This window comes from Dromiciops gliroides, chromosome 2 (assembly GCF_019393635.1).
Source record: "Dromiciops gliroides isolate mDroGli1 chromosome 2, mDroGli1.pri, whole genome shotgun sequence".
Lineage (NCBI taxonomy): Eukaryota > Metazoa > Chordata > Mammalia > Microbiotheria > Microbiotheriidae > Dromiciops > Dromiciops gliroides.
The window spans coordinates 88937100-88959092 of NC_057862.1; positions in this window are offsets into that span (position 1 = coordinate 88937100).

A 21993-nucleotide genomic window follows, 5' to 3' on the forward strand; every position below is an offset into this window, starting at 1 on the left:
AAGAGAAAAAATAAGCCTAATTAAAGGAGATAATCAGGGAACTTATATTTTGCTAAAAGCTACCAGAGACAATGAAATAATATAAAAAACATTATAGCAGGTTTTTCTGATAAGGACCTAATTTCTGAAATATATAGGGAAGTAAGCCAAATTTATAAAAATAAGAGCCATTCCCAAATTGATAAATTGTTAAGGGATATGAACAGGCAGTTTTCAAAAGAAAAAATCAAAGCTATCTGTAGTCAGAGAAAAAAAAATGTTCCAAATTACTATTGATTAGAGAACTGCAAATTAAAACAACTCTGAGATACTATTCACACCTATTAGAAATTATAAATTCAGGAAAAAATGAGGGAGAATAATTACACTAATGAACTATCAGAGGAGTAGTGAACTGGTCCAACTATTCTAGAGAACAATTTGGAACTATTCTTCAAGGACTATAAAACTGTGCATACCCTTTGACCCAGCAATGCCACTATTAGTTTTATATTCCAAAGAGATCAAAGGAAAAGGAAAAAGACCTATGTGTACAAAAATATTTATAGCAGGTTTTGTGTGTGTGTGTGTGTGTGTGTGTGTGTGTGTAAAGGATCACTTATCAACTGGGGAATGGCTGAACAAGTTGTGGCATAGGATTGTGATGGAATTCTATTGTGCTGTAAGAAATAACAAGTGGTTTCAGAAAACAACAACAACGTTAAGACCTATATGAACTGATGCAAAGTGAAATGAAAAGAACTAGGACATCATTGTGCACAGTAACAGCAAAGTTGTAATGATGATCAACTGTGAAAATCCTGGCTACTCTGAGCAATACAATGATCCAAGATAATTCCAAAGGACTCATTGTTTTTAAAAAAATCTTATCTGCTTACCAGAGAGAGAACTGATTAACTGTGTGCAAATTAAAGTATAATTTTCTCACATTTGCTTTTGTTTTTTTCCCTTTTGGCAATATGGCTAAGATGGAAATATGTTTTGCATGATTTCACATGTATAGTTGATATCATTTTGCTTGCCTTCTCAGTGGGAGTGGGGATATGGGTGGGAGGGAGAGACAAAATTTGGAACTCAAAATTGAAAAAGAATGTTAAAAAAGAAATAAATGGTACTTTAAAAATTTTAAACCCAAACATATTCTAGAATTTTGCTAAGGGTGAATATTAAATTACAAGTTTACCTCTCCCTTTATTAGCTATTACATGAATTAAGCTATTATACTTACAGGACATGATTTTGTATTCATCCTCAATTACTTGCCTGTACTTCTATCCCTACACATCTCTTCAAAATTTAAGTTGGCTGATTGGAAGGCTAAAATACTAACAGAAGACAATTTTCAAAAAAGCAATAATTAAGAAACAAATAGAGAAAAGCACAAGTTTAATAAATACAACTTAATTGTGAATGGGTTAAATAATCCAATAGAACAAAATTAGGTGGGGAAATGGATAATAAATAACACCAATGATTTGCTATATATAAGAACCACATCTTAAAAAATAAAGATAAATATAGGATGTGAGGCACTAGAACAAAATGTTTTGTTGATCAGTTGAATCCAAAAATCAGGGATCATAATTATTTAAAAAAATAAAGCAGAGAAAAATAAAATATCAATGTAGATAAAGATCTAAATACCACAATAATAGTACAGACTTTTATGGTTTTTTTTCAGAATTGGACATATCTACATAAAGTTTTAGAGAATTTAGAGCTAAAAGACTTGTAGCATTTTCTTAATGGTAAAATTAAAGGATATGCATAATTCTCAGGATCATTGTAAACATAGAACATGTGCCAGAAAAATTAAAAAGAAATGTAAAAAGAAAAAAGCAGTACCTGCCTTTCAAAGAGTAACATAAAGATTTTTTTTTAATTCCAGAAAGGGAAGACATTCAAAATACCTATAATATATATATATACAACATACACACACACACACACACACACACACACACACATATATATATATATATATACACAATATATATATATAAAAGAAGGCATTCTCAAAACTTATATGGATATTACTATAAAATACTCCTTAAAAGGAATTATGACTAAAATAACTAGAGGACAATTAATTGCTATACCACTGGGCTACGCCAATGTGGGAAACTACATAATTTATAGTTTTAGTGTTATATCAATAAAGCTACCTCAGAACATTTTATAGATGTGGGCAAAATAATAGACAAAATAGTAACAATTCATTTGGAGGAACAAAAGATTTAGTATTTCAAGGGAGATACCAAAACCCCAATATAAGTAACTAAAGGGGAAGGATAAGTAGCATTTCTAGATCTTAAATTATATTATAAAGCAATAATCAACAAAATTATTTGGTAGTCATTTTATAAGAAAGAAAAGCAGATTAGTAGAATAGACTAGATAAGAATAATTAAAAACAATTGAACTAAAAAAACGAACAGGTGTTTGGCAGACCTAAGAATATAAATTACTTTGGCAAGAACTTATTTAATAAGAATTTCTAGGAAAACTGGAAAAGATTTTGATAGAAATTAGGTTTAGATCTATAGCTTATGTCATAAACCACAATAAATACAAAATGGGTCTGAATATTAAAAGGTAACACAATAAAAGAAATTAGAAGAAAATCAGACCAGGTACTTTTCATAACTATAGCAAAGGGGAGAATTCTTAACCAAACAAGGGATCGAAGCAGTCACAAAGGATAAAATAGATAATTTCAATTAGGAAAAGCTTTTGCATGAATTAAAACCCGTGTGTGATAATATTAGTTTAAGTTAAAAAGGAAAGTAGTTGAGGAAACAACAAAGAAAAGTAATGCAAATATATGATACCAAGAGCCATTCACCAATGGATAAGTGATCAAAGGACATGAATAAATTATTCTTAAAAGAATAATTGTAAATTATTAGCAAATGTAGGAAAAAATGTTCTAAGTCACTAATGGAAAGAGAAATGCAAACCAAAACTATTCTGTTGTTTCAACTCATACTCAGCAAATTGACAAAGATGAGAAAAGAATGGAATAGTCAAAATTGGAGGGGATGTAATACATCTTTGATGAAATTTTGACTTGGTTCAAACATTCTGAAAAGCAACTACAACTATGTTAAGGTGACCCAGTGATTCTGTTGCTAGACATCTATCCAATGGAGGTCTATGAGAAAGGTGCCATATACTACAAATATTTGTAACAGCACTTTTTGTAGTAGCAAAGAATTGAAAAATAAAGTAGATGCGCATCAGTTGGGAGAATGAATAAACAAATTGTGATTCATGAATATAATGGGATATTATTGAGCTGTATAAAATAGTCAATTTAATGAACTCAGAGACTCAGCACAGGAACACGTATGAACTGATGCAAAATGAAGACAAAACAGGAAGACAGTAGACACACTGAATGTAGCAATGTAAATGGAAAGGATCACAATAACAAAACTATAAATATCTTTTTTATGTTTGTGCTATGTTTATTATTTTTAAAAAATAATAAAATTTTTATTTATAGTTTTGGCTTTGAATTTTTATCCCTCTTCCCCTCTCTCCCCCCTCCCTGAAGTGGCAAAAATCAGATATGAGTTATACTTGTATGATTATATAAAACATTACCATATTTGTCATTTTGTATAAGAAAACTTGATTAAAGGAAAAAAAAATTTAAAAAATTGAAAATACCATGCTTTAGTCTCTTCCATAAATATCAGTTCTTTCTTTGGAGGTGGATAATATATTTCATCAATAGTCCTTTGGAATTGTCTTGGATCAATGTATTGTTGTGAGAGGCCAAGTCATTCACAGTTCTTCATCAAAAAATATTGCTGTTTCTGTGTACGAAGTTCTCTTGGTTCTGCTCACTTCATAATACATCATTTCATACATGTCTTTCCAGGCTTTTCTTCTTCTTTTCTTTTTTTTTCTTTTTTTTCTTTTCTTTTCTTTTTTTTGCAGGGCAATGAGGGTAAAGTGACTTGCCCAGGGTCACACAGCTAGTAAGTGTCAAGTTTCTGAGGCTGGATTTGAACTCAGGTCCTCCTGAATCCAGCACCAGTGCTTTATCTACTGTACCACCTAGCTGCCCCATTTCCAGGCCTTTCTGAAATCATCCTTCTTGTCATTTCTTATAGCACAATAATATTCCATTACAGTCATATACCACAGCTTGTTTAGCCATTCCCTAATTGATGGGCATTCCTTTGTAAATATCTTTTTTGATCAAATTATATAAATTGCTTATCAACTTTGTTAGTTTTTCAAGGAATCAGTTCATTTGATCTTTTTTATAATCTTTTAATTTTTGTATTCTCTAATTTTGAAATTTTCTTCTTTTGTGTTTGTTTTGGTATTAACTTACTGACTTCTGGCTTTCAAATTTTATACTCACTTTATTAATATTCTTCTATTTTGTTACTATGTTTTGCTTACATGTTTTCAGAGCTATAATTTTTCTTTTAATTGCTTTAGTTGTATCTTCCAAATACTGGTATGTTGTGTCATTGTTACTGTTAGCTTTTATGAAGTTATTCATGCCATGATTTTTTTCTTTGATGAACTCATTGTTTAAGGGGTCCTTACCATGTCTTCATTTAGGTCTGATTATTTTGCTTTTCCTTTATTACTATTTTGATTGTCTTTTTGCTTTCCTTTTTAACATTTATTTATGATATCTTTGTTTCCTGTCATGTGCTCAGTTTTTGTAAGGGCATTGTATAATGCTGTGAAATATGTATCCTTCTTCTTTCTCCTTCCCCTTCTTTCTTCTCTATAATTTTTAAAAAGCATGAATTTGTGGTGTTCCTTTCTAATAAATGTTTATTTAACTCATTCCTTTTCTTTCTAGGATACTCTATGCCTATAATCTATTCTTTCATCCATGGACATTGTACTTAAATGGTCTTTATTAATAACAGGAATAGCTCATTTTAATGTAGTTCTCTTGGATGCAAGCTACATACATTATTTCAGTTGATCCTCACAATAACCCTGTTCTGTAGGTGTTCTTAATATTCCCTTTTTTTTAGGTGAGGAAACTGAGGCTTAGTAAGGTAATGTTAATTTCCAAGAGTCAGAAAGCTACTGAGTGCCTGAGCCAGGATTCATCCTGACTAGATCCAGCTATTTGTCCACTATACCACATTGCTTTTAAAATTCTTCCTATGACTCTCATACAAGGTATAGGGGACAAAAGCCATACTCACATTTCTATCCGGTCTGAGTATAAGGAAGACAGTGGATTTCTATCCTACATGCCTTTCTCTTCTTTTTGTTTCAAAGACCTTCTTCTGAGAGGCCTCATTGTGGAAAAAAATAAGAATTCATTTAGGATGGTAGGGTTTTAAAGGGGAACAGAAGGGAAGGGGAATAAGTGTTTTTATCTAGCACCTACTATGTGGTAGGCACTACACTAAGTTCTTTATAAATATCTCATTTAATCCTTCCCATTATCCTTGTGGTTTGTTGTTGTTCAGTCATTTTTTCATTGTATCTGACTCTTTTTGATCCCATTTGGGGTTTTCTTGACAATGATAATGGAGTGATTTGCCATTTCCTTTTCCAGGTCATTTTACAAATGAGGAATCAAGACAAACAGGGTTAAGTGATATAGCTAGTGAATATATGAGGCCAGATTTGAACTCTGGCTCTGACTCCAAGGCCAGCACTCTATCTACTGTACTACCCCATTTTATAGATGAGGAAACTGAGGTAAACAGAGGGTAAGTGATTTTTCTAGAATCACCCAGCTAATAAGTTTCTGAGGTCGGATTTGAACTTAGACCCTGCTGCTTCATGTCCCATACTTTATCCATTGCCCTACCTAGTGGCTTATGGTTCACTCAAGCATAATCAAGGTCCTTCAACACACTACCTGCCTATCTTGAGGCGAACATGGCTTCATTCTGAACCTTTGATCTTCCATTTACTTTCTTGATTTTATGTGCCTGCATGGACCCAGATTTTCCTGGAGGAATCTGCAGTTCCAAGAAGCAACACCTCTTCCCAGAAGAGAATCCCCTCAAATAAGCACTTCCTTTCAATGGAACCCCTACAATTCAACCCTCCCATCACATCCTGAAGTGCCCCAGATTATTTCCCTTCATGGACAACATCCATATCTTACTTTCTCTCTAGATCTATATAACCAGTCCTAACCTCTCTCCTGACCTCCAGTCTAACAAATTCTTTTGGGATGTAAAATTATGGGAAAGTAATTTGTCTATATGTAGAAAGTAAGTTTGGTTATGTGGAAAGTGATTTTGAGTGGACTGTATGGAAAGTATTAGTAGAAATGACCAACTGGGCTTTAGTGGTTGAGGTTTTAAAACATTTTATGCTTGGTGTATTGTGGAGGATTGGGGTGTTTACAGGCATCTCTATCAGCACAGGGTGGTGGTTCAGGCTGGCCCAGAATTACACCCAACATGTCTCAGAATTGGAAAAATAAGCAATGAGAAAAGCTCTGGACAGATTAAGCATCATGCTGCTGCTACTGTCTTTTACTTCTTTCCTTCCTTCCATCCCTCCTGCCCTTCTTTCCCTCTCTCATTCCCCTCCTCCCTGTCTCATATCAGTGTAATGCCAAAAATTATCTTGATAATTGGTTCAGGTTTGAGCTATTGAGAACTGAGATTTTATTGTATTTTTTAAGATTTCCTCTAAGAATCTCTTAGTCATAGGAATGAAATGTTGATGAGAGCTTTTGACTAAGATGGAGTATATAGAACTTTGCTCCAAGAAATCCCTCAAAGATGGAGGCCGCCAACACCTTCTAGATAAGTACCTAACACTTTAGGTGATCACATAACTTTTATCTAAATCTCTGGAGTATGCAAAATTGGGCTTTTGATTTCACAAGAACAGGCATTGTGAAACTTCCTTCTTTGGGTCAGGTCAGAAATACCGTGAGAACAGGAGATGTTGTGTATTTTGGCACAGTCAATGGCCGGAACAAGGAAATAGATGCGCAGAACTCAAAAATAATATAAAAAGAGTGAAGTGATACTTTTTGAACCTCAAAATTTTTTGTTTGGGTTCACTAAAAGTTTTGGGCAAAGGATCGTGGGGATTGTTATCCTTTTGTACACAAAGAGATTATGTTAGCACCAGTTTTCTTACACCTGGACAGTTATGCAACTTTTCTCCTCCATTTTTAAGACATAATTTTCCAAACAAAGTTCCTTTCAAAAATTTTTTTCCTTAATAAGTCCAATGTTAAGTTGTATGTATTACTCCCAATTTACCCAATTTTGTACATAGTAGTTGGCATGTTTTCTTCCCCATCAGACTGTGAGTTCCTTGAAAACAGGGACAATTTTTTTGTCCCCTTTCCTCCTTTTTTCGTATCACTAGTGATTAGAACAGTGCCTGGCACATAGTAGGCAATTAATAAATGCTACTTTACTGAGTAATTTTTTGATTCCCAAAGCCTTTTTAAAGATGGAATTTCAAATGACTAAAAGTAGATATAAGTAGCATAAAGTAGAAAACTCATCAAATTGATATTGGGCATTAGACTTGGCCCTTATCATAAACTTTTTTTTTTTAGAGCAATGAGGGTTAAGTGACTTGCCCAGGGTCACTCAGCTAGTAAGTGTCATGTGTCTGAGGTCACATTTGAACTCAGGTCCTCCTGAATCCAGGGCCAGTTCTCTATCCACTGCGCCACCTAGCTGCCCCTTATCATAAACTTTTTTTTTTTTTGTGGGGCAATGGGGGTTAAGTGACTTGCCCAGGGTCACACAGCTAGTAAGTGTCAAGTGTCTGAGACCGGATTTGAACTCAGGTACTCCTGAATCCAGGGCCGGTGCTTTATCCACTGCGCCACCTAGCCGCCCTATATTAAACTTTTAATGTCATAGTGAGAAAGAGACACTGGGCAGGCACAAAGTAACCTTTGGTATAACCAAAGTTGTAGAAGAGAACATTGCTTTTCAAAATGGCTTTGTAGTGCAAAATTAATTCTTCTCTGTCCCACTGTTTATTATTGTCAATTTAATTGTTATATTTTAAAGCAATTTGGTAATTTTTTCTTTACAACTTGGAGCTTGCCTAACATTATTCATTGCCTGTGAGAATCAAGGCTAGATGCAATTTGGAAGTTCTACCTCATAAAGATTTTTCTTTAGTAGAAGTCCCAGTGGGATCAACCAATCAAAATAGCCATTATCCAAAGGACTTCTGGAAGGTAACTAGAATCATTCTGTTCCATCCTATATAGCTTTACAGAGTTCATCTAATATTCCATTCAACAAACTAAGCACTGATCAACCTTTTTTTCCCCACAGCTCATTATTTTGTTTTCTCAATTGTAAAATGAAGTGGTTGGATTAGATCCTAGCTTTTCAGACTGGGATCATGTAACTGAATGTGGGGGTCATGGAAAATTTGGCAACAGTAAAATGTTATGTTTACCTATTTCATATACCCGGGGTCATGTAGAAATTTCTTAGGCAAAAAGTGTTCACTAGTGGAAAAAGTTTAAGAAGTCCTGGACTAAATGATCTTGGAGATTCCTTCCAGCTTTACATCTATGATACTATCAACTGTGTGAAGTTATGAGGGGGGGATATCAACATAAATAAGATATATCTGTAAAGTGTAGTAAGTTTCATAGAATCATACCTTAGAGCTAGAAGGGACTTCAGAGGTCATCTAGTCCAACATTCTGACACTTCCTGTTTGGCCTTGGACAAATAATTTGTTTTTTGGTTTTTGGTTTTTGCGGGGCAATGGGGGTTAAGTGACTTGCCCAAGGTCACACAGCTGGTAAGTGTCAAGTGTCTGAGGCGGGATTTGAACTTAGGTACTCCTGAATCCAGGGCTGGTGCTTTATCTACTGCACCACCTAGCTGCCCCTTGGACAAATAATTTAATCTCCTTGGACCTCAGTTTCATCATCTGAAAAATGAGGAAAGCCTTTATTAAGGAGGTCTCCAAAAGGTCCATTTTACAAGCCTAGTCTGTTATTTTCCTAGGTCAAATAAATACAGATCATCAAGGCAGGTAGGTATCAAAGTGGACTTGGAATCAGGAAAACCTGAATCTAGCCTCAGACACTTAGTAGTTGTACAACCCCAGGCAAGTCACTTAAAATCTTTTTATCTGTAAAATGGAAGTAATAATTACACCTTCCTCCCAGGACTCTTGTGAGGATAAAATGAGATATTTGTAAAGTGCTTTGTAAACTTTAAAATGCTATATAAATGCTATTATTATTGTTGTTACTAGAGGGTATAGTAGTAGTTCATTAAGTCAACAAACATTTATTAAGTACTTACTATGAGCTACTCACTGTGTTAAATACTGAAAATACAAATATAAGAAGAAAGACAATCCCTGACCTCAAAGAACTTACATTCTAAGATATTAAAGGGAAACTAGCATATCAAAGGAGACCAAAAAGCAAGTACCTTTGTGGGGTTGTAGTAGAAAAAATTAAGTAGCTAATGGTTTATCTATAAAAAACAGCTCCTAGTTTTATTTCTCAATTAAATGTTTCTACTTTTATTTTGGATTTTTTTATCTCTAATTTTCAGAATTTATATTTTGGTGTTTATCTGGGGTATTTATTTGTTGCTTTTTTAGTTTTTTAGTTGCATGACAATTCGGTGATCTATTCTTTCTTTATTTTGTGATGAAAGTCCTCAGAGATATGCATTTTCCCCTGTTGAATGCTTTGGCATCATCCCAAAAGTTTTTTGGCATGTTGCCATATTGTCATTTTTTTCTAATGAAATTATTTCTCCTTTCCACGATTTACTCTTTGACCCACATATTCTTTAGGATTATATTATTGAGATGTCACAAGTTTGGATCCTTTTTTCAAATGCTCTCTATTAATTATGTGTGTGTGTGTGTACACACACATATACATATATATTTACATAGTGGTCAGTATAGAATGAATCTATTATTTTTGCTCTTTTTTATTTTTGAGTTTTTTTCTGCTCTAGAAAATGGTCAAAATTTGTAAATGTGCCAGGAATATTTTAAAGTACATACTTCATTGGATTTCCATTAAATAATCACTAGTAATCTCTCATATCTACCTTTTCTGAAATTTTATCCAGGTCTATATTTCTTTCTTGTTTATTTTTTAAAAACCTCATCAAAGTTTTTCAACCACTATAATTTTACCGTTTATTTTTTCCTATTATTTGATTAGTTTTTCTGTTAGGTATTTAGATGCTATGACATTAATTAACTAATTTATGTATTTTAACATTAACTATGTATGTTCTGTTTTCCTTTGTTTTTATTATATATTGATATTTTCTTCATCATTTGATTATCAATTATCAATTTAACCATGGTTATCTTATTTACCTTGTAAGAGAGCATTATTTAACTTCAACTTTATTGAATTCATTTTAGAGATAATAAATTCTATTCCATACCCTCATTTGAACTCTTTGTGAATCTTTGTTTCAAGCATTTTTCATATAAGCAGCATAGTGTTGGATTTTTCGTTCTAATCTATCCTGTACTTTCTTCCATTTCATGGGTGAATTAAACTTATTCATTTTCAGGGTTATATCCTGCTAAGCCTGTTTACAGGTAATAATCATGTGGGGAAAGAAAAGGAATGTAACAAACACTAGTAATAGTTTAAGTGGTTTGTCTCACTCCTCGGCTCTTCCTCTCTCCTCTCTGCTGAGACCCTAATTATTGGTTCTAACTATTTCTCTCCTTTTAGCCCCCCACTTTCTTATTTGCCCTTTGTTTAGATTGTATTTTGCATATGGCAATTTTCTACCCAATTCTATCCTCCCTTTTTAAACCATTCTTTCTTCTCTCCCTTTCCCTGCTTGGTTCTATGTTGAATTTAATGTATTTTCATACTCTCCCTGTGTGTTCTACTTTTCTTCATTGGTTCCAGATAAAAGTAAAGTTCATTACATGTCTGATCCTCCTATCCCTCCTGCACCTTACCATTCTCTTTTTCTGACACTCTTCAAGAGTAGTAAAAAGTACTCTTTCAAATTGTTGTCTTTATTGGAAATCCTCTAGCTAATGCATGAAAGCCTAAAACAGAAACACACATTAGCTGAAGTGTATTCACTGCCCTTGAAAAGTAGGATACACAACATGGGAAACCTATGGCAGAGGGCACCACATTTTAGGAATCATTTGGTGAAGGGGATATTAGAGAACTTGAAATTTCTCAATTCCTTATAAATAAGGAGATAAAAAATTTACCAAGTATAGCAGAAAATTCTTCAGTATCAGTCCTGATAGTTAAAATCATGAACTCTGTAGCAATCAGCTATTCTCTCCCAGTCACTTAATGTGTTCTGTTACTATATATATATATATAGCTTTAGCATTTTAGAAATCCTCGTGTTGGCTACATACACAGTCTTTGTAATATTTCCTTCTTTATAGCATTAATCTTTTCAAAGTCCCACATTTATAGTTTATCCTGTTCACACCAGGTAATATTGGATCCTTCCCCTTTCAATCTATATCAGTTCTTAAAGAGTAGAGATTACTGTGAACATTGTGTTATATAAAATGCAATGATATAATATTTATAGAACATTTAATAAACATTAAATGCTATATAAATGTTAGCAATTATGATTACTGAAACTTTTTGAGCAGAGAAGTGCTTTAGGATATCTAGAGATAGTTAGGTGTTGCATCACTACTGTTTGCCTCAGTTTCATCATTTGTAAAATGAGAATAATAATAGACCTACCTCCCAGGTTGTGTGAAGATTATATGAGCTAATATTTGTAAAGAACTTACCATAGTGCCTTGCACATAGTGAGTGCTATATATATATGTGAGCTATGATGATTGGTTATTATGTTAATCTCATTTCTTATGTCTTTCAATGCCATTTTCCTTTACTCTATTGTGGTCATTGTGTAAATTGTTATTATCTTTTTTTTTTTTGCTATTTTACTCTTCACTGTTTTGTAAGTATCTCTGACTTTTCATATTTGTGGTTTCTTATGACTCAAATAATATCACATTGCACTCATATACTAAAATTTTCTCAGACATTCTTCAGTTGATAAGCACCTACTTTGTTTTCCTTAAAAAACAAACTAGTTGCATTTCAAGAATTCCCTGCCTGATAAAGGAATTATGGCATGGAAGAAAAAAAACACCAATGAATTTCTCACCCCAAAACGTGGGTGTATGAATCTGTGCTCTGCCATTAATTAGCTATGTGTTTTTGGGCAAGTCAGTTAAACCATCTCAACTTCAGGAGCCTGTACAATGTAACATTTTATAATTTTGATCAGACCTGTGATTTTATTGGTGAAGGAAAACCCAAGCGAGAAAACTTCCTCTACTAATATAGATCTGCAAGGAAATCTTAAGTGTTGACTTGTAAACTAAGAAGTTAAGAAATTTCAGATGTGAGGTTTGAATCCAGGCCTTCCTGACTACAAAGGTCAAGCCTCTACTCTTCATGGTAGTCTCTATACCACATAATTTAGTAATCACTTATAGGTTATCATATAATTTTCTACTCATCGTTTAAAGGTTGAACATAATTTCTTGAATTTTCAAGCCACAGAAACCCATGACATATCAGGAGAACTTAACAGGGCATCAGTGAAAGGAGAAACGACAGTGAAACCATGGATCAATGTATTCTTGTTGTGCTATTTAGTGTAGATCTTAGCTCTATAATGAAATGATTAGTTTCCCAAGGTCAAGAGCAATGTACTTATTTGCATTCCCTTTTACAATGGTGCCTAATCTAGGACTAGACACATAACAAATGCTTAAAATATTCTTCAGATTTTGGAGGTCTTTAAATAATCATAATATTTTAGTGATTGACCTGGAAATATGGTTCTCTAAAACCATATTTATTCAATGCTATTCAATTCCATGTATATTTGAGGTTCTAAAATTATTTTATGGATGACTATAATTTAATACTAAACATTTTCTTGGTTGGGAATTATATATAAAAATGTAGCTACTATGTGTGGTGGCTTATTTTGCTAATTTGCTAAATGTTTTACATTTCTCAAATTATTTATAGGACTTACAGTAATGGAAGAAACAGTTTATTAATAGGTCATACATACTGGACTTCATATACTCACATTTTTCTTCATATTGCCTCAGATTGGGATGGTGGATAAGAAGGAGATCAACTAGCTGGATGGCACAGTGGATATAGATTAGGCTTAGGGTCAGGAAGATTTGAGTTTAAATTTAACCTCAGACACTTAGTATCTGTGTGACCCTTGGCAAGTTACTTAAATTATATTTTTTGGCCTCAGTTTATCATCTGTAAAATGGGGATGTTAATAACACTGACTTCTCAGGGTTGCTGTGAGGATCAAACAAGATAATAATTGTAAAGTATTTAGTGTAGTATCTGGCATATAGTAAGCACTATATAAATGTTAGTTATTATTATTAGCTATTAAATACCCTCTTAATATTAATTTTCTAGAGTAGTATAAATGGTATAGTACAGGGGCTATTTTCAGACAAAAGAACGGAGGCTTGTAGCAAATTAGAATTTAATGGGTTTATTCTTCCTAACAAGACTACAGCAGCCTATCAAAATCAGGGTAGTTGGTTTCAGATCAGGGCTGAGAGAGGACTGCTTAACACCCTGGTGGGCAAGACCATGAAGCTCTCAGTCTCAGAATCCTATGTCCAGGCTCCAGGGTGGGCAGGTTGTTGCACTTGAAGGACTGTATGAAATATAGTGGATTTTTGTCTCAGCTCTGTTCCTACCTATTCTAAGAAAGTTACTTTCCCCTTGGGACTCAGTTTTCTTCTCTCATGAAATAAAGGTACAGGAGTAGATGATTTCTACTGTACCTTCTAGCTCTAATGATCTATTTTTCAAAGTCAAACTGTTGCTTGACTCAGCACTTCTGGCTGCCTGTCGCCCACAGAGAGTCACACAAGGGCAGAAGGTTGAAGTCCTATAGACAGGTATGGGTGTCAAGATCCAAAGTGAATGTTACAAAGGGCTGACAAAGGCCAGACGGCTATTAGATATTAATGAACATGGACTTCTGTCAACTGCTCTCAACCTCAACTATCTCTGTGTAGAAATTAAGAGTACCACATTATCTGTTATATTTCTTAATGTCATTCATTTTTGTATGATATAATTAGCTGGTTAAAAAACCGTGCAACTTAAAAAATTGTAGTAAAATTATTCAACAATGGGGCAGCTAGATGGAGCAGTGGTTAAAGCACAGGCCCTGGATTCAGGAGGACCTGAGTTCAAATCCAGACTGAGACACTTGACATTTACTAACTGCATGACCCAGGGAAAGTCACTTAACTCGCAATGCCCCACCAAAACAAAACAAAAATTATTCAAGAATGAGTATAAATAATTCAAAATTTTCAACACTTAAATTTAAATTTAGATACCTTAAATTTTTGTGCCTAATTATTAAAGTGAAATAGTATTCTTTTGTGGTGGATAAACAATAACTGGTTGGAAAGAAAAATCAACTAGCACAAATAAAAACAATAGAAATAGTTTACATTGTAGAAATGCAGAAACACAAAGTAAAAAGGCCACATCTGGGGAATACTATTTAGTATACTGTCATTAGAATTTATAAGTACTGTTATTTTTTAAGAGAAAAGACATAATGGTAGTGTTTTTCTTTGCATGAATGCATCAACTGCAGATAGCAAAAAACTGATAAATTGAAATATCTTGAAAATAAACATTTAAAATACATTAACATAAGATAATTTTTCCAGAAAAAAATGAAATGCTCTTAATAAACTAAAACAAACTTGTCCTAAATCCAAGTATGTGACATAAAAGGACTTTTTGTCCTAGAAATATTTGCTTATAAAACAACAACAAAAACTTCGTCTAATTATAGAAACATCGGTGTCAACTGCAGCTATTGGTCAAAATTATGCTTGAAGAATCACATCCAAAGGCCAAGATTTGCCCATGTGTCTGAAGATTTTTGTAATTAATTAGTTAACAAATGAAACTCTTTCCATGTTGTGTTGTAAGCATTCAAATCAACAAACATAGTTAAAGATGTTATTTGCTTAAATACGTATGATTCGTTTTTGAAACTGATATTGGGAAAAAACTTGTTTCTTTATAAACATACTAATGACAGCACTGCATCAAGGGACATTTTTAATAGAATTGAGAGATGTTTAAAAATGAAAATATAATGTGAAAGAATCCTATTGAATTCTTTTTTTTTTTTTTTTTTAGTGAGGCAATTGGGGTTAAGTGACTTGCCCAGGGTCACACAGCTAGTAAGTGTTAAGTGTCTGAGGCTGGATTTGAACTCAGGTACTCCTGACTCCAGGGCTGGTACTCTATCCACTGCACCATCTAGCTGCCCCAAATCCTATTGAATTCTGCACTGATGGATCTCAATTGTCATCAGACACGATGCAATTCAATAAACATAAATTGAAAATGTGGCCCCTTGTGCAATTTGGATTCACTACATGCTTTACAAGAAATCACTGGTATTGAGAAATATGATTAATGAGCCACGTATAATTTTTCATCTTGTTATGAGAGCAATAAACTTTATAAAGCAGTCCATTAACATGAAGGCTCTTTGCAAAATTTCCTGATGATAGAGGAGTAGAGCAGAGGGCCTTCCATATTATTATAAAATATACAGGCTTTTTTTTCTGCTGAAGTACTTCAAAGGGAGATTGATTTAAAAGAAGAATTTGTCATTTTACTTAATAATTATAATAACAATGAAGCAAATTAATTTATAACCAAAACTTCCTCCTGAAATTGCTGTATTTGGTAGATATTTTTGGAAAAAAATAGAGTATTCTAAAGCAATGAAAAATTCTCAAATTCCTACTTTGACCCAGAATGAGAATGCAGTTGCATCTATGAGAAAGTTGGGGTTATCTATAATGAGTTAAAAATATGGAAATAAATACATATTCCCTTTTTTTTTTTTAAAAAGTAAGGTGCTGTTTATTAGAGCAATCTATGGTCTGCAGACACAATTATAGTTTTGTTTGAGAGTTCAAAATTTCTAAATACAAGTGGACAAGAAAACAAATTGCAATGAATAAATATGATTCATCTTATTCCATCTGGACAATAACGATTGATAGCTTTGCCATTGAAGCAAGTACATGTCAACTGGTGTTTGCCTTTGAAACCCTTCTTATATATCAGTGGATAAATAAATAGTCTTCCAGTTTAGCAAAGTGATACAACTTTTATAACCATTTTGTGACATCTTCTTTGTCTGCTGTGACTACAGTGAAGACAGATTACTAACCTAGAGAATGAAAAAAGTTATAAATAGCAATATCATCAATGATGCTGGATTTTAAGAAACTTTGAGTTGAATAAACATGTCACCCATCACATTAATACAATTATTGTGATTATTATTTTTATAAATATTATTAGTAATAATAACTAACATTTATATGGTCAGCTAGGTAGCACAATGCATAGTGTTGGGCCTAGAGCCAAGAAGACTCATCTTTCTCAGCTCAAATCTGGCCATAGACAATTACCAACTGCATGACTGTGGACAAGTCCTTTAACCTCATTTGCCGCTTTTTTTCTCATCTTTGAAATGAGCTAGAGAAGGAAAAGGCAAACCACTCCAGTATCTTCACCAAGAAAATCCCAAATGGAGTCACAAAGAGTTGGACACACCTGAAAAACAATCAAACAACATCAAAAACATTTACATAGTGTTTACTATGTACCAGACACTGGTAAATATTACACAATTATTATCTTTTGGTTCTCATAATAACCTGGAGAGGTAGACTCACCTAGGATCACATAGCTAGGAAGGCTGGATTTGAACTCTCATCCTCCTCATTCTAGGTGCAGTGCTCTTATCTACTGTGCCACCTTGTTGCTCTAAGACTAGAAAGGAATTTTTAAAAAACCAACAAATATGTGTATATCTTTATTTTTGCTTTAGATACGTGTGTTTTAAAGTTGCAAAAAATTCTTAATTTTCTTTGAATAAAAGGTAATAAAAAGAAATTGCTCTCATAGATTATTTTCTTTGAAGCATGGAGGGGGTAAAAACAATTGTTTTAATTTTGAAAAGGTAAAGGCAACATTCAGCTGATGCTGCTTAGCAAATGCTACAATTGTATCATTTCCTCCCCACTTTCCAAATTTCTTTAATTCATCAACATATTCAAAAGGGGAGTCATTTACTATAAAAGACTCAAACTCTTGTCTATGGTTAATCATATAAGAAGCAGCTTCTTGTCTGTGTCTGAGATGATTTCTACAGTGACCTTCTAGCTGGTCTGCTAAAGCCCTAAAAAGGCAATTTCCGTCTCCTGATACTTTACGAAGACTGAGTCCCAAAGCATTTAACTGATCAGTGGGATTATTAAATGGGAACTGCCTGTTTCCTCTGAACTTTCTTTGCTCTTTAACAGTTGCTATCGTTAGGGTTTTTACCTCTTTAGCGTCTACCTCAGGTCTATCTGAAATCTCTTCACCTATGAATGGTGCAGGCTTTATATGAGAGCAATGAATCCATGAGTCTTTTTCACCAATTTTAATGGCAGTAGGAGTTGTCAATAATACCTGAAAAGGTCCTTCCCAGGCAGGTTGAGTTCCACTGGTTCTCTGAAAATTCTTTACATATATTTTATCTCCTGGGTTGAAGTTATGCAATGAAAAGTCTAATGGTCCTGCCTGGACCACAGCTCCTGCCTCATGGAGTTCACGTAGCCTGGTCTGTAATTCCTGTATATAGGAAGCAACAGAAGTATCACCTCCCACCAGTGATGTATAAACTGGGGAAAAAGTTTTAGCTTGGATAGGAGGGTGACCAAAAAGCATTTCATAAGGAGATATATGAAGTTCTCCTCTTGGTCTACTTCGTAGATAGAATAATGCCAATGGTAGAACATCAGGCCATTTCAAATGGGTTTCAGTACATAATTTGCCAATCATACTCTTAAGCTCTTTATTCATACGTTCGACTTGGCCTGAACTTTGTGGATGTTAGGGCGTGTGGAATTTTGGAGTCACTCCCAAGAAAGAGTAGATTTGGGATAAAATCGAATCAGTGAAATGTGTGCCTTTGTCAGAATTGATGCGGGCTGGTGGGCCAAAACGAGGTACTATCTCTTTAAGAAGAATTTTGGCAACAAAGGCAGCTGTGGCTCGGGGGCTGGGAAAGGCCTCCACCCACCGAGTGGGCTGATCAACTATAACAAGGCAAAATTTATAATGTCCTGCTTTTGGCATAGTAATATAATCAATTTGTAAGTGCTCAAAAGGTGTATATGCTAGAGGACGCCCTCCATAAGCTTTGGCCTTAAAAGCATACTGATTATAAGACTGACATGTGGAACAGCTCGAGCAGATTCGAGATGCTGTATTAGTCACACCTGGTGCTATCCAGGTTCTCTTAATAGAGTCTACAATGCCTTGTGTACCAAAATGGCCTTTTCTGTGAACAGAGAGGCATACCTGGTGGTAGAATTTCCGGGGAAGAAATGGCTTACCTTCCGGAGACACCCAGATGCCATTGATCTGTTTCGCCTTAAATTTCTTTTTCCACTTTTCTACTTCAGAATCGTCATAGGTTAGGTTGGAAGGAATATCCTCAGAAGGTGAAAGGTTAAATACATGTTCAGGAGCTTCTAATGCAGCAAGCTTGGCTGCAGAATCGGCTCGTGTATTTCCCTTTGAAACAGGATCACTATTCCCTGTGTGGGCAGGGCAATGTACAACAGCTAGGGAAGAAGGCAGTTTCAGGGCATCTAAGAGGTCCTTGATAAGGTCCCCATTGGCAATAGCCTTGCCCGAGGATGTTAGAAAGCCTCGTTGACGCCAAATCATACCAATAAAGTGGCATATGCCAAAGCCATATTTCGAGTCAGTAAAAATGGTGGCACTCTTATCTTTAGCTATATTACAGGCCTGTGTAAGAGCCACAAGTTCAGCAGCCTGTGCACTAAAATGGGAAGGCAGAGAAGCTGCCCAGAGGGTGTCATAATCAGAAACTACAGCAGCTCCAGTAAAACGGGTTCCCTCTCTCATAAATGAGGAACCATCTGTATAGAGGACAAGATCAGGATTTTCTAAAGGTGTATCAAAAAGATCATCATGGGGTTTTTCAGCCATATCAACTAAAGAAGCACAGTCATGCAACGGTTCCCCGAGAATGGTAAGTTAGGGAGTAGTGTTGCTGGATTAAGAACTGTGCAGCGTTTTAAAGTGATATTCTCATTACCTAACAGGGTTATTTCATACTTAGCCAGCCTTTGATCTGAAAAGGCTTGTGTCCTGTGACGTAGTAAGAGAGCCTCCACTTCGTGAGGGCATTGCACAGTTAGAGGGTTACCTAGGACCAAATCAGAGGCTTTTTCTACCAAAAGCGCTGTGGCCGCCACTGCTCTAAGGCAAGGTGGCGCTCCAGCCGCTACAGGGTCCAGCTGAATTGAATAGTAGGCTATAGGACGTTGGTTAGGCCCCAGTGACTGAGTCAGGACTCCAGAAGCCACCCCCCTTTGTTCATGCACAAAGAGAGTGAAAGGCTTACTATAATCTGGTAGTCCTAGGGCAGGTGCTGATAACAAGGCCCGTTTTAATTCTTTTATGGCTGAGAGATGCTGGGGATCCAACTGTAAAATGTCTGGAACAGAACTTTTTGTAAGAGCTATGAGGGGTTTAGTAATTTCACCAAAAGAGGGTATCCATTGTCTACAGTACCCAGCTGCTCCCAGAATGGCTCTCAACTGCCTCTTAGTAGTGGGGGCAGAGAGTTGTTGAATGGCCTGGACTCGCTTAGAAGAGACAGAGCGAGTTCCAGCAGCCAAAATAAATCCTAAATATTCTACCTGGGGCAAACACCATTGTACCTTTGTCTTGGAAACCTTGTGTCCTCTCTTGTGCAGCTCCAGCAGTAAGTGACGGCTATCTTCCTGACAAATTTCAGCATTAGGAGAGGCCAAAAGTAAGTCATCAACATATTGTACTAGTGTGGAGGCTTTAAAGGTAATAGAGGCCAGATCCTGCTGTAAAATTTGGGAAAATAATGTGGGACTGTCTACAAATCCCTGTGGGAGTCTAGTCCAGGTCCACTGTCTATTTTTCCAGGTAAAAGCAAATAAATATTGGAAGTCCTCATGTACTGGTATGGAGAAAAAGGCAGAGCAAAGGTCTACCACTGTGAAACATGTAGATTCATAGGGAATCGATGAAATTATCGTAGCCGGGTTTGCGACTATAGAATGTCTAGGAATAACATAATTATTAATCGCTCTAAGATCTTGCACAAAACGATAAACAGGTTTACCATCTGGCCCAGGCTTGGGTTTTTTAACTGGCAAAATGGGAGTATTGCATGGAGAGTGATGACATGGAATAATAATACCCTGGCTTTTCAAAGCCTCAATTATAGGGGTGATCCCTTCTATTGCTTCCCTAAACAATGGATACTGTGGAATGGAGGGGGGTGGCCCCCCCTTAACTTTAAAGGTAACAGGCATGGCAGACTTAAGGAGCCCCACCTCATTAGGGGATGAGGCCCATAAAGACTCAGGAATGTCAGAGGGGATTTTGGATACCTCCCCTGCTGTTCCTTGAGCTTCTGTAAGTAAAATTGGTAATAAATGAACAGTATCCTCTGGCAATTGTAGGGAGACAGCCCCATCTGGAGCACAAGATATGGTTGCTCTAAGCTTGCAAAGGAGATCACGACCTAATAAATTTACAGGGGCATCAGGCATGAGTAAAAATGAATGTTCTACTGTTAAGGGCCCCATAGATACCATGCGAGGATTCAATTTTGCCACTCTCTGGCTCTTTCCTGAGACTCCCACTACATTCAAAAATCCTACAGGTCTACACCCAGCATCTGGTTTGCTTACTAATACTGATTTAGAGGCTCCTGTGTCTAGCAGACAATCATAATAAGTCTCCCCCACTTTTAAGGTGACATGTGGTTCATTACTCTGGGGAGGTGAATGGACTGGCACAAGTGCATTCAAAAAATCCGGATCTGGGAATATATGGCTTTCATTATCTATGTTCCATTCCTCCCCAAGACACCGTCATTCCTGTGTCCTCTTCTGAGGGGGACCTTGGTTACCATTATTCTGGTACTGCCTTTCTGTATTCCTCCAAAAAGATCTATTTCTATTTTGATTTCGCCTGTAATTAGAATTAGAATTTCTTCTCCAAGTCCTACATTCTCTCAATTCATGCCCCTCCTTACGACAGTAACAACACACCTTAGTGTCCTTGCTCCGGTGTTCACATGGCTGACTAGGAATCGCTGGTGCCAGAATGCTCTGTTTAGGGTGATCTGGATCTTCCTCACGTGAGTCAAAGACATAATTTGCAAGTTCCTTAATTCTATCTACTGTGAGATTTCTCCAGTCTGGACATTGTTTCAGAAAGTATCTGCATATTTCTGGCAGTGAATTATAAACAAATGTGTTGAGAACGATATAGGAATCTCTTAAATCTACTGGATCCAATCTGGTGTACTGTCTAGCGGCCTCACAAAGTCTATCATAAAATCTGTTTAGTCTTTCATTAGCCTCCTGAGGTAGGCTTAAAAATTTCTGCCAGTTTTCCGGTTTTCTAGAGCAAGATTCCATTCCCTTCAGAAGTGTTTCTCTAGCATCTTTTAATCTTTGGAAATCCCTATCATCATTATAATTCCACTCTGGATCCTTTAGAGGCCATTCCACATCGGCCTTACCTTTCGCAACAAGGGCATTTCCTGCTGAGATAATATCTGTAATCTCAGTTGGGGACAGTAAAGTTTCCAAAAGGCAAGTAACATCAGCCCAACTGGGTTGATATGCATTAAATATAGTCCTTAACTGTGAAATTACAGTGTTTGGATTTTTCTCAAAACTAGGGATGATTGATTTCCATGCGCTCAAGTCACTTGGTCTAAAGGGGCTATATTTTCTGACTTGAATTGGCACTCCCTTTTTACTATGTTCTATAGCTTCCTGCAGAGGGAGTAGTTTCTGCTGATCTGATTCTAAACTTGGATCATCTCTAGTAGAAAC